This window comes from Heterocephalus glaber, unplaced genomic scaffold (genome assembly GCF_053883595.1).
Source record: "Heterocephalus glaber isolate CG9 unplaced genomic scaffold, H.glaber_assembly_v1.0 deba00001504, whole genome shotgun sequence".
NCBI lineage: Eukaryota > Metazoa > Chordata > Mammalia > Rodentia > Bathyergidae > Heterocephalus > Heterocephalus glaber.
The window spans coordinates 11575-22855 of record NW_028258324.1 but is presented as its reverse complement, the minus strand read 5'-3'; the positions used below and the strand labels follow the sequence as shown (position 1 = coordinate 22855).

At 39.1% G+C, this 11281-nt stretch overlaps 1 pseudogene; it reads left to right on the top strand.

Moving 5' to 3' along the window:
• The first annotated feature begins 8396 nt into the window (after positions 1 to 8396).
• On the top strand, positions 8397 to 10556 carry LOC147825192 (protein SDA1 homolog; annotated as a pseudogene).
• The last annotated feature ends 725 nt before the right edge of the window (positions 10557 to 11281 follow it).

The following is an 11281-nucleotide window of genomic DNA, read 5'->3' as shown; positions in this document are numbered from 1 at the left end:
AAAATGAGGAGAGAAGTGTTCCTTCTTTTTTTGGCTTTAATTGGTTGATATAATTTATCAGTTAAAATGTTTATGAGCCTGCTGTTGTCATATAGGTAGGTTTTCAAGCTAGGAATATACTTTCTTTAATAGGTGCTATTCAAATTTTATACTTCCTCCAGAGTTAGTTTCATTAATTTGTCTAAGTTACTTCTTACAAGTTGTCAAATTTATTTCAAAAAAGATTTCTGTAATATGCTTTCTATATCCTTTTAAATTCTGTAAAAATCTGTGGTAATGTCTCCTAGATCTTAATGTTGTAATTTTAAAAATGTATAACTGATATTGTGTAACAGGAAGAAAAGATCTAAAAGAGCAGGGGAATTGGGAGGGGTAGGGGAAGGGAAAAAAGGGAAAGGAAAAAAATGGAAACAAGGTCTTTGCAAATAGGGAAGGGTGGAAGGGGTGAAGGGAGGGCAAGGGAAGGGGAAATAAAATAAGAACCAAGATACTCATGTAATGGTAAAAGATCCCAATGATGAATGTAACTGTATTGTATACCTAAAATGTACCAATAAAGTTAATGGGGGAAAAAATAAAATAAAAATGCAAAAAAAACCCCTAATGATAATCAGCTTGAATGTGATAAATCCAGCTACTTAGAAAAAAACTTTCATGTAACCATGATTTTTCACAGTTTGAAGTTTTTAATAAGAAAGGCCATTTAAATATTGCCAGGGATTTAACTCAGTGGTGCCACCCCCTGCCTTGCAGGTGCAGGGTCCCAGGTTCAATCCCTGTACCAAAAAAACAACAAACTATTGGAAAGAGATTAATTTTCATCATTTCCATAAAGCCCCCTTAAAATGCAAAGATAGATGGTAATTTATTTTTCCTCATCATACAGAACATAATAAAAGACTTCTCATATTTTATTTGGGGAGGTTGATCATGAAACATATTAGTAGGATAGTGTCTGTGGGTGAGTAATTCACAGGGGTCAAATAGATGCAAACTTTTTTTTTTTTTTTTGGTACCAGGGATCAAACTCAGGACCTTGCACTTGCGAGACAGGCATGGTGCCACTGAGCTAAATCCTCGGCCCCCAAAGCACCTATATTTTCCAATAAATACATGGAATTTCAGTCTTGGCAATTAAAATGCTATTTAAAACAGATTCAAGAAATTTGGAAGTCTTGAGTCTGTCAGGAGGTACATTTTTCATACCATGATAAACCCAACTAACAAGACTTAAAATCTAAATTGCCTAATGTAATCCACTATTGGTACAGCAAGAATTAATGTAAGCTATAGGAGTGAATTATAGTTTTCACTGACAGCCTTTTCTGCCTATCCAGTATCACAATGGTTAGGTTCCTTGTTGCCCATTACTGAATTATGGAAAAAATGAATGAGAGAAGTTATAAGAGAAAGAACACGTGAAGGTAGAGAAGAGAAAAAATGATAGGGGCAAAAATCAAATTGACTTCTATGTTGTCCAAAAGAGCCTTTTCCACATTTTACCAGGGACTGGGATCTTTAGCCTTTAATAAGTGCCAAATGCAAATAGTACCATTAAGAAGTAACACTAGTGGCCAGTCCATACGATATTAGAATCTGGCCACAGTCTTGAGCTTATTATCTGACCATTGTGTCTGGTAGATACCATTTTAGATTGCTACCAGTTTGGATGAGGCTTTATAATTGCATTGTCTATAAGATCTATCATATCATTTTTTCAACCATTTTATTCTAAGATTCATGAAACATCTTGAAGCCAAATAAGTGACAAGGAGTAGATTATGGCTATTTTTTTGCTTAGAAAAACTATTTACCACACATACACCTTTTCCTTGATGAAAGTCAGCAGATTTGGAAATTGGTTGAATATTATTTATCTTTTACCTGAAATGTGCAACATGTTGCGATTTTCTCAGACCGGCTTCATGTGGTTGTTGAAATCATTCTCAGGGTTAAGAAATGCAAATATTCTTCTCACTTTCTGCATCACCCATGAGTGTTTCAAGAGTTGCAAGAATTCTTTCAGAAGTATGACTCTAAGCACATTTGAATCACATCTTTAAAATAAGCTAGCTAACCTGTCGGCAACTGTAAATTCTGCAGATGTTTCCCTGTTGATTACAACAATGAATGACACACAGTTCACCGAGTCAGCTAATACACCGAGCTGGAGCCTGACCCACATTTTCAAAGAACTTGAGCCTATTTGATGTGGTCCCTGAAAGCAAATAAGTAGTTTGAGAATGATTTAAAATTAGAGCATATAGATAAGAACAGAAGATCATTTTAACTGTGGAATTTGTAGAATCTCTGCTTGCCATATTCCTCTAGTTGTGTAGTTATTCTTGAATTCTCTATAAGAAAAAGTAGGTATCGATCCCTGGTACCACATTAAAAAAAAAAAAGAAAGAAAAAAGAAAAATAGAAAGAAAAAGTAGGTAGAAGGAAATAAAAACACTTTGTAAAGGAGGGTTGGCTTTCATGAATTGTTTAAAGGTTATGTTGAAAGGATTTAAGCTGGCTACAATGTAATAATGGGAATGGAGAGAATACAGTAGGTAAAGGAAACTACCTCATTCTGTGAAGGTTTTGTTAGAAGCACAATTCAACATTCTAAAATGGCTTTGTTGCCTAAGAGCCATGTGGTGTGAAGAACTCTATATTTGTTTGTCTAAAGGACCTGGAGTAATTGTATTTTGCTGGCAACAGACACATGCTTTATTGTTTGCAGGTTCCTCATCAAATCTGTAATTATGCAGTTTCTGTCATCAATAAAACAACTTAGAGAAAAAAAAACTAATGATAATCAAGAGAAGGAAAAAGAGAAGAAAAGAAAATTAAAGAAGAAATCTGAATTAGGTCCAGAACAGGAACAAAAAGGGAGATGAAGAACAATGGAGGACAGTGAGAGAATGAGTGAGAGAGAAAGAAAAGAGAAAAGAAAGAAAAACAGAAAAGAAAAATAAAAATTTGAAAAGAGTAGGAAAAAATAAAGTTAAAAATCAAAACTAAGAGAAAGCATTTTTTGCAAATAACAAAAAATAAAAATGAAGGGCCTCCTTCAGGGTATGTCTCTGCTTTCACAGTAGACAACGTGGGCAGCCATGTACAGATATAAGCCAATGAGTCTCCGCAAGCCAGTAGCAGACCTGTGAGACTGAGGCAGATTTCTGGCTGCTAGACCCAAGCTGAGTTCCCTGTCCTCCTGCAGGGTTGAACTCTGCAAGGTTCTACTGCAGGTTCCAGCTGCCCTTCCCCTTGAAGATACTCGAGGTTCCGATGGGAGGTGATGATCCCTCCAACTAACCAAGTATGGTGGTCCGGTGTGCCTTTATTGCAGAGATTCTCTTCACTTTTCCAGTGGGCTTCAGTTTTCACCAAGGAGCCTGAGAGAGGCCCTCTTTCTGTTGTTCATTTCTGCTCTATCTTCTGGAGCTCAGGACAATGGCCGTTATGACCCCCCTGTGGCTCTGTAGGGTGGAACAAGGTAGCAGCACAGCCAGGAGGCCAGAGGCAGAGGGGGGAGGGGGGCTGGTAGGCGCCCCCATGGCTAAGCTGGTCTCGGTGGGTGGAGCGTGGGGACGGAGTGGGGCCTCCACGTTCCCGGGGTCCTCAACATGTGCAGGCTGGTCACGGTGGGCAGAGCGCAGGGACCTGAACCTGAAATTTCTGTGGCCACATGTATGTGAACCCTTGTTGCCACAAATTTATATAGTCAGTAGGATATGTCAAGCAGCCCCAGCCAAGCCGAAAGATATGTGTCTCCTTGTTCCCAAAAGGATGCAGGCGTCAGGCAAAAACCGTAAATAAATAATAAATAAATAAATACTATGATAAATAAATACTCTGAGCTTTAGGAAAACTGAAGCTACTGCTCGTGGGAAAGCACCATGAACAACAGGAATGGGTTCACCACAATGAGGAAATGACTGTGCCCCCCACCTTTGGCAAGATAAACTTTCAGGCCTTTTTGGTGGGAGGGTGAAGTCATACCACCACTTTAGAAAAACCTGATAGTTAAATGTTCATCTATCTTTTGACACTGCAATTCAACACTCAGGATCTACCCAAGGCCTCCTCCGTAATTTAATTATGTTTTTCTAGTGCAACCCAGGGCTTGGTGCATGCTAAGCAAGAGCGGCATCAACCAGCTACACCCCACAAACTTGCTCAAATTTTACAATTGTTCCTTTCCTATTAATTAGGCAATGGGAGACTGCCTTGAACATTAGATTTATGACATTTCTTTTTCTTATATTTATGAGACATGGTCTTGCTATGTAGTTCCAGCTGTCCTTGAACTCACTACACAGCCCAGAGTCTACACAACATCACAGCAAACCTGCCTCAGCCTCCAGGGTGCTGGGATTACAGGAGTGCCCACCACTCCTGGCCATCGCTCCCTATTTTATAGTTTTAATGCAACCACCATTTAAGTTTTACAGGAGACCAGCTTGAAATCATGCTTAGCGGGCTTCAGATATTGTTGATCTGGCTTGTGAATTCAACTATTAATTATGATTATGAGTCACTCCAGGGCCAAAGTGTGAATTGGCAACTGACTTTCTGCTGGTGCTTGGAGATAGACTTCCCTAGGCCAAATGGTCCCAATTGACATCTCACTGATGAATGACGTTGTGGCATTTCTAACAGCAAGGAAACACTGCAACTAAGGAATTATGAATCTGTGCAACCATCCCCCAAAATCAAACGTTAGCCTAGATAATGCATGTTACTCATTACCTAGGATCTGCAAGTCAGCACAGGTGCCTTGTTAGCTGTGACCTGTCCTTCACAAGTATACATAGTTACTCCCCTTTACAGCCTGGCTCATTAGGTGCATTAGTCCTGCTATTCCTTACATCTGCCCCTTGCTATGTTGTAGAATCATAAATACTGACTAATCCTGGGCTCTTGGCCTTAGCCAAGACAGAGCTAAGATCAGGTGGTCTTTAGCCAGGAGAGAGCCAGCACCCCAACTAACAAACTATCCTTCTTTATTCTCTATTCCTTGTTCTTTGTATAGTATTTTTTTCCCATTAAATTTATTGGTACATTTTAGGTATAAAATACAGTTACAGTCATCATTGGGATCTTGTACCTGTACATGAGTATCTTGGTTCTTATTTTTTTCCCCTTCCCTTGCCCTGCCTTCACCCCCTCCACCCTTCCCTATTTGCAAAGACTTTGTTTCCATTGTTTTCCTTTTATCACGTTTTTCTTTTCCCCTTTTTCCTTTCCCCTGCCCCTCCCACTTCCCCTGCTCCTTGAGACCTTTTCTTCCTATTGTGCAATATCAATTATACATGTTTTAAATTACAATATCAAAATCTAGGAGACATTACCGCAGATTTTACAGAATTTAAAAGGATATAGAAAGCATATTACAGAAATCTTTTTTGAGATAAATTTGTCAACTTCTAAGAAGTACCTTGGAAGACAAATTAATGAAACTGACTCTGGAGGAAATATAAAATTTGAATAGAACCTATTAAAGAAAGTGTAATTGTAGCTTGAAAGACTACCTATATGACAACAGCAGGCTCATATACATTTTAACTTATTAATTATATCAAACAATTAAAGCAGAAAAAGGAAGGAACACTTCTCTCCTCATTTTAGGAAATCAAAATTGTGCTAATCCTAAAACTGGATAAAGAAAAAAGTATGAACATAGATAGAAATTTGTTTAACAAAACAAACTCTTAAAAGTCAGATCTGGCAGGATGTAAAAAGTGGTTTTGTTATAGAGATGGCAGTGTTGGTTCAGCATTGGAAGATCCACCCCCAAAAGTCATCATTGTAACAGAGGAAAAGAAAAAGCCATATGATCCTGTCAGTAGTTGGAGAAAAAGTATTGGACTAAATTCTACAGCTGTTCATGGTAAAAGCCATCAGGAGCCTAGAAGTAGAACAGAAACTTCTCAACAGATTAAAGACATGTACTCCATGCTTCCTTATATGAAGGCCTTATATGAATGGAGAAGATACAATGCTTTCTCCCTAATTTGAGGAGCAAGGGCAGATATGCCTACTCTTTATCTGTCCATTAAACTTTGAAACCTAGTCCCCACCAAAATAGTCTGGCAATAAAATGACACAATTAGGATAGGATTGGCAAGGCAGAAGCAAAATCTTTATATGTAGATGAAATGATCATCTACAGAGAAAATACTAAGAAATCTCTAGGAGCCCCTAGAACTTGTACTTGATTTTAGCAGGATTAGAAAACACAAGGTATATATAAAAATTCAGGTCTGTGGATACTTGCTATAAATGAAGAATTGGATATTGAAATTTAAAAGTTATGTAGGTGCACAAAGGACCTAGAAAAGTTAAAAAAAAAAAAAAAGTGTTGGAGGACGTTTAGTATCTAATTTTCAGACTTCTTCTAAACCTACAGTAATTAAGGCAGTGTTGGTGTAAGGAAAGACACATAGATCATTGGAATAAAACAGAGAATCTATAAATAGAACTACACATATATGGTCCACTGAGTTTTGAAAGATTATGTAACATTAGCATTTTATAGAATATAAACTCAATTCAAGAGCCTAGGAAGAGATAGTGTTTTCAGCAAACGGCACTAGAACACCTGGTATCCGTATATAAAAAAATTAACCTCAACTCTTTAGTTTCATACATGAAAATAACTTGAAGGGATCTATGAACCTAAATATGAAAGCCTAAAAGTATAAAACTTTAAGAAGAAATTATAAGGAAAAATGTTTATGAATTCAGGATAGGCAAGAACTGCCTAATATACAGAAAACATGATCTATAAAAGGAAAAAATTGATAAATGAGATTCCATCAAAATTTAGAACTTTAAATGACATCATTAACATGAAAAGTAGTCCTTAAATAGACCATATTTACAATGCATATAACCTATGACCAGAATATATAAAGAACTCTTACAGCTCATTAATAGACAATGCAATTAAAAAATAGACATAAGAAGATGATAAATAGCCAGTATAGCACAAGGAAAGGTGTGCAACTCTAGAATCAGAAAAATACTAATCAGTACAATAGCAAGATTGAATTATGCACTCATTAGGGAGGTGAAGTTAAAAGTTTTAAAAGCCTTGCCATGACTTTTTCTTTTTGTTGGATTCTCCCCCTTTGTGTTTAATTTGTCACACCCGATGGATTCATTCTGCCGGGTTTCCTGGGGTTGATCCTCATCGTCTTTTGCTAGGGTATTGTCTAAAATGTTTTGGAGTGCCGGTTTGATAGTCATGAAGTTCCTGAGGTGCTCTTTATCATGAAAGTATCTTATTTCTCCATCAATTTTGAAAGATAGTTTTGGAGGGTACATCAATCTGGGTTGGAGGCTGTTTTCCTTTAGGGCTTGAAATACATCACTCCAAGCTCTTCTTGCCTTGAGGGTTTGCATTGAGAAGTCTGCTGTGATTCTGATGGGCTTTCCTCTGTATGTGATTTGTTTCTTTTCTCTCACTGCTGGTAGAATTTTGTTCTTCTGTTGGATTTCTGGAATCCTAACTATTATACGCCTATGTGTAAATTTTTTTTGATCAAGGCTAGCTGGAGTCCTATATGCCTCACTTATCTGTATGTCAAGTTCTTTTCCCCTCCTTGGGAAGTTTCCTGCCATCACTTCTGTGAACAGTTTTTTTTTTTTATGTCATCTGCACTCTCTCCTCTTTCTTCATTGACTCCAATCAGTCTTATGTTATTCTTCTTTGCATCGATGGTGGCGGGGAAGCTTCCTTCCAGGTGCTGGGACTGGCTCACCTTCTCCGCTCTAGGAGTGTGGGACGGCGGCAGGGGAGCTTCCTTCTGGGTGCTAGGACTGGATCACATTCTCCACTCTAGGAGCGTGGTATCCTTCGTATAGTATTCTTTTATGCCCTGCTGTCCCCCCATCAGGCCACTGGACATCCCCCAGGAACTGGTCGGGCTATCAACCTCACAAGTTTTAAATTGACACATAGTCACTTGGAAATGAGAAAAAATTAGCTTTGAAGTATTGGTGCTAAATGGAAAATCGCTTATAATTGTGCTTGGCTCAACCACTGTTTCTAGGCTGCTTTGATGTTCTACTCTGCTTATGATTTTCATTTATTTCACAGTTTTCAGAGTGGTCATTTTTACTATGACTACACTTCCTCTAGAGACAAATCCCTGGGTTTACCCTTAAAATGCATGCATAGCCAAAGAAAATTACTCCTGAAATCTACTTAGTTAAAAAAAATACTCATCCAGTTTGACGCTTGGAAGTTTCCATAGCTTGCCTTAGAAGTCAGTATGGCTCCTTCTGCTGGGTGTCCCAGGTGCTATTTCCGGCTGGGCTCCAGAGCTGGAGTCTCAGCCATGGCTGGGTTCAAGCTTTTGTAGAACTGCTCCATGAGGAGCCAGACTGCCCCCAACATGTCCAGCCCAAACAACAACAAGCTCCCCAGCAACCTGCCGCAGTTACAGAATCTGATCAAGCGGGACCCGCCGGCCTTCGTCGAGGAGTTTCTCCAGCAGTATACTCACTACCAATCCAATGTGGAGATTTTCAAGTTACAACCAAATAAACCCAGCAAAGAACTGGCAGAGCTAATGATGTTTATGGCACAGATTGGTCACCGCTACCCGGAACATCTAAGTAACTTCCCTCAAGAGCTAAAAGATCTTCTCTCCGGCAATCACACTGTCTTAGAGCCAGATCTGTGGATGACATTTTGCAAAGCTTTGATCTTGCTGAGAAATAAGAAGCTCATCAGTCCATCAAGTTTGCTGGAGCTCTTCTTTGAACTTCTGCATTGCCACGATAAGGTTCTGCAAAAGACTTTATATACACATATTGTGACTGATATTAACCATTTAAATGCAAAACACAAGAACAATAAAGTGAACATAATGCTACAGAATTTCATGTACACCATGCTGAGAGACAGCAATGCAACTGCAGCCAAGATATCTTTGGATGTGATGATTGAGCTGTACAGGAGGAACATCCGGAATGATGACAAAACCATCAGTGATATCATGACTGCATGCTTCCCCAAGGTCACCAACATATTGGTTGCTGCTCGGACGTTTTTCCTTGGGAAAGATGAAGATGAGAAAAAGGGCAGCGACTCAGAGTCTGAGGATGAAGCACCCACAGCAAGAGACCTGTTAGTGCAATATGCCACAGGGAAGAAGAGCTCCAAAAGTAAGAAGAAGGTGGAAAGGGCAGTGGAAGTGCTCAAGAAACAAAAGAAGAAGAAAAAAGGCAGAGGTGCTTAACTTTTCAGCTATTCACTTGATCCACGGCCCCCAAGATTTTGCAGAAAAAGTACTAATGCAGCTAAAGAACTCAAAGGAGAGGTTTGAAGTGAAGATGATGCTATGACCCTCATCTCCAGATTGGTGGGAATCCATGAGCTTTTTCTCTTCAATTTCTACCCCTTTCTCCAAAGGTTTCAACGGCCCCACCACAGAGAAGTAACAAAGTTCCTTCTGTTTGCTGCACAAGCCTCTCATCACCTTGTACCCCCAGAGATCATTCAATCATTGCCCATGACTGTGGCCAACAATTTTGTGACTGACAAGAAGTCTGGAGAAGTCATGACAGTAGCTATCCATGCTATAAAAGAGGTAACAGCTCGATGTTCTCTAGCCGTGATTGAGGAAATTCTCCAAGACCTGGCTCAGTACAAAACACACAAAGATAAGAATGTAATGATGTCTGCTAGACCTCTGATCCAGCTCTTCCGGACACTGAATCCTCACATGTTACAGAAGAACTTCTGGGGCAAACCTACAGAAGCTTCTGCAGAAGCAAGGGTACAAGAATATGGTGAATTAGATGCTAAAGATTACATTCCAGGAGCAGAGGTTCTGGAAATTGAGAAAGAAGAGGATGCTGAAAATGGGGAAGATGAGTGGGAAAGTACCAGTCTCAGTGAAGAAGAGCAGGCCGATGGTGAATGGGATGATTGCACCACTCCTCTGATGAAGAACAGAAAGCGATTTCCCAGAAGCTGAGCAACATGGCCATGGAGGACCAAAGGGCCAAGGCCACAGGCATCAGCACCAACCGGGTCTTGGCTCAAGAGGACTTCCTGAAACTCCGCAAGGCCCAAATGAGGAAAGAGCTCGCCGATGCCCCTGGGAAAGCCCAAAAGAGGAAATATATTGAAATAGACAGTGACGAGTAGCCCAGGTGTGAATTATTGTCTGTTTGAGACACTGAACACCATCATTAAAAGCCTAAGTCTGAGGCCTGGGATTTAGGTCAGTGGTTTCGGTGCCTGGCTCACAAGGGCCAGGCCTGAGTTCGATTGCCAGTACCACACACAAGAAAAGGCTTATGTCTGACAAGGAGACATGACTAGCAACTGCAATAGCTGGAAAGATGGACTGAAAGGAACTTGTGAGGAAGAAAACCACAATGAATCCATTTTCCAGTTCTACAAATAAAGAGAAGAAAAAACAAAAGAACTTCATGATGAACTGTGTGTTCACAATGTTTGAAGTAAAACTAAGTGATCCTTCCCAGAAAAGCATCTGGCATTGTGAGATGCACTTTTGAAAGAGAGGAAATGAATGAAGTAACTTCTAAGCAGGTGTTTCATTCCAAGGAGGAGGCTAAATTTGTGCAATTACTCCGAAAATTAATAAATGTAGGATGTTTATTTACATTGAAAAGTCCCAGAAGCACTATATTGTAAAACCATAGTAAACTTGGTAGAAATTTTGTGTTTTTAATTTGGGATAGGTAAAAGAGGTAGCGTTGAAAATGTAAATAGTGGTATAAAATTATTTTAGTTTAACATTCATGCATTTTAACATTGAGTGCCTACTGTAATTGTCACTGTGGATATAAAATTGAGCCATAATGAATGCTCGTTGCTCAAGGCATGGGTGCCTTGAATAATACTTGAATGTGTTTCACTCAAGGTGTTTGCAAGGATGAGTCTATCTATATATGTGTGTTCAGAGGGAAGTGTAAATAGTTCTCTGAACATAGGTCCGCTAGAGTCCATAAGGCAGTGCTGAGGCCTTACAGACTAACTCTACAAGTGTGTGAGTTAGACATTCTCTTAAAACAGGACCGTGTTATAAGAGTAAGAGATTCTTACTAGGAAATAGGCTGACCTGCTGAAAACAGGTCCCTGCTGTACAGAGTTTACATAGATAACTTAGATTTTTTTAATCCAAATTACTTTAGTACTTTTTTCAATGCTATGTAAATGCTTTCTGGCTAAAACTTCATTTTTTAAATTGCGTTAAGTAGAAAGAAATGTCTTTATTTCATCATTGGGCTACTTTTTATAATG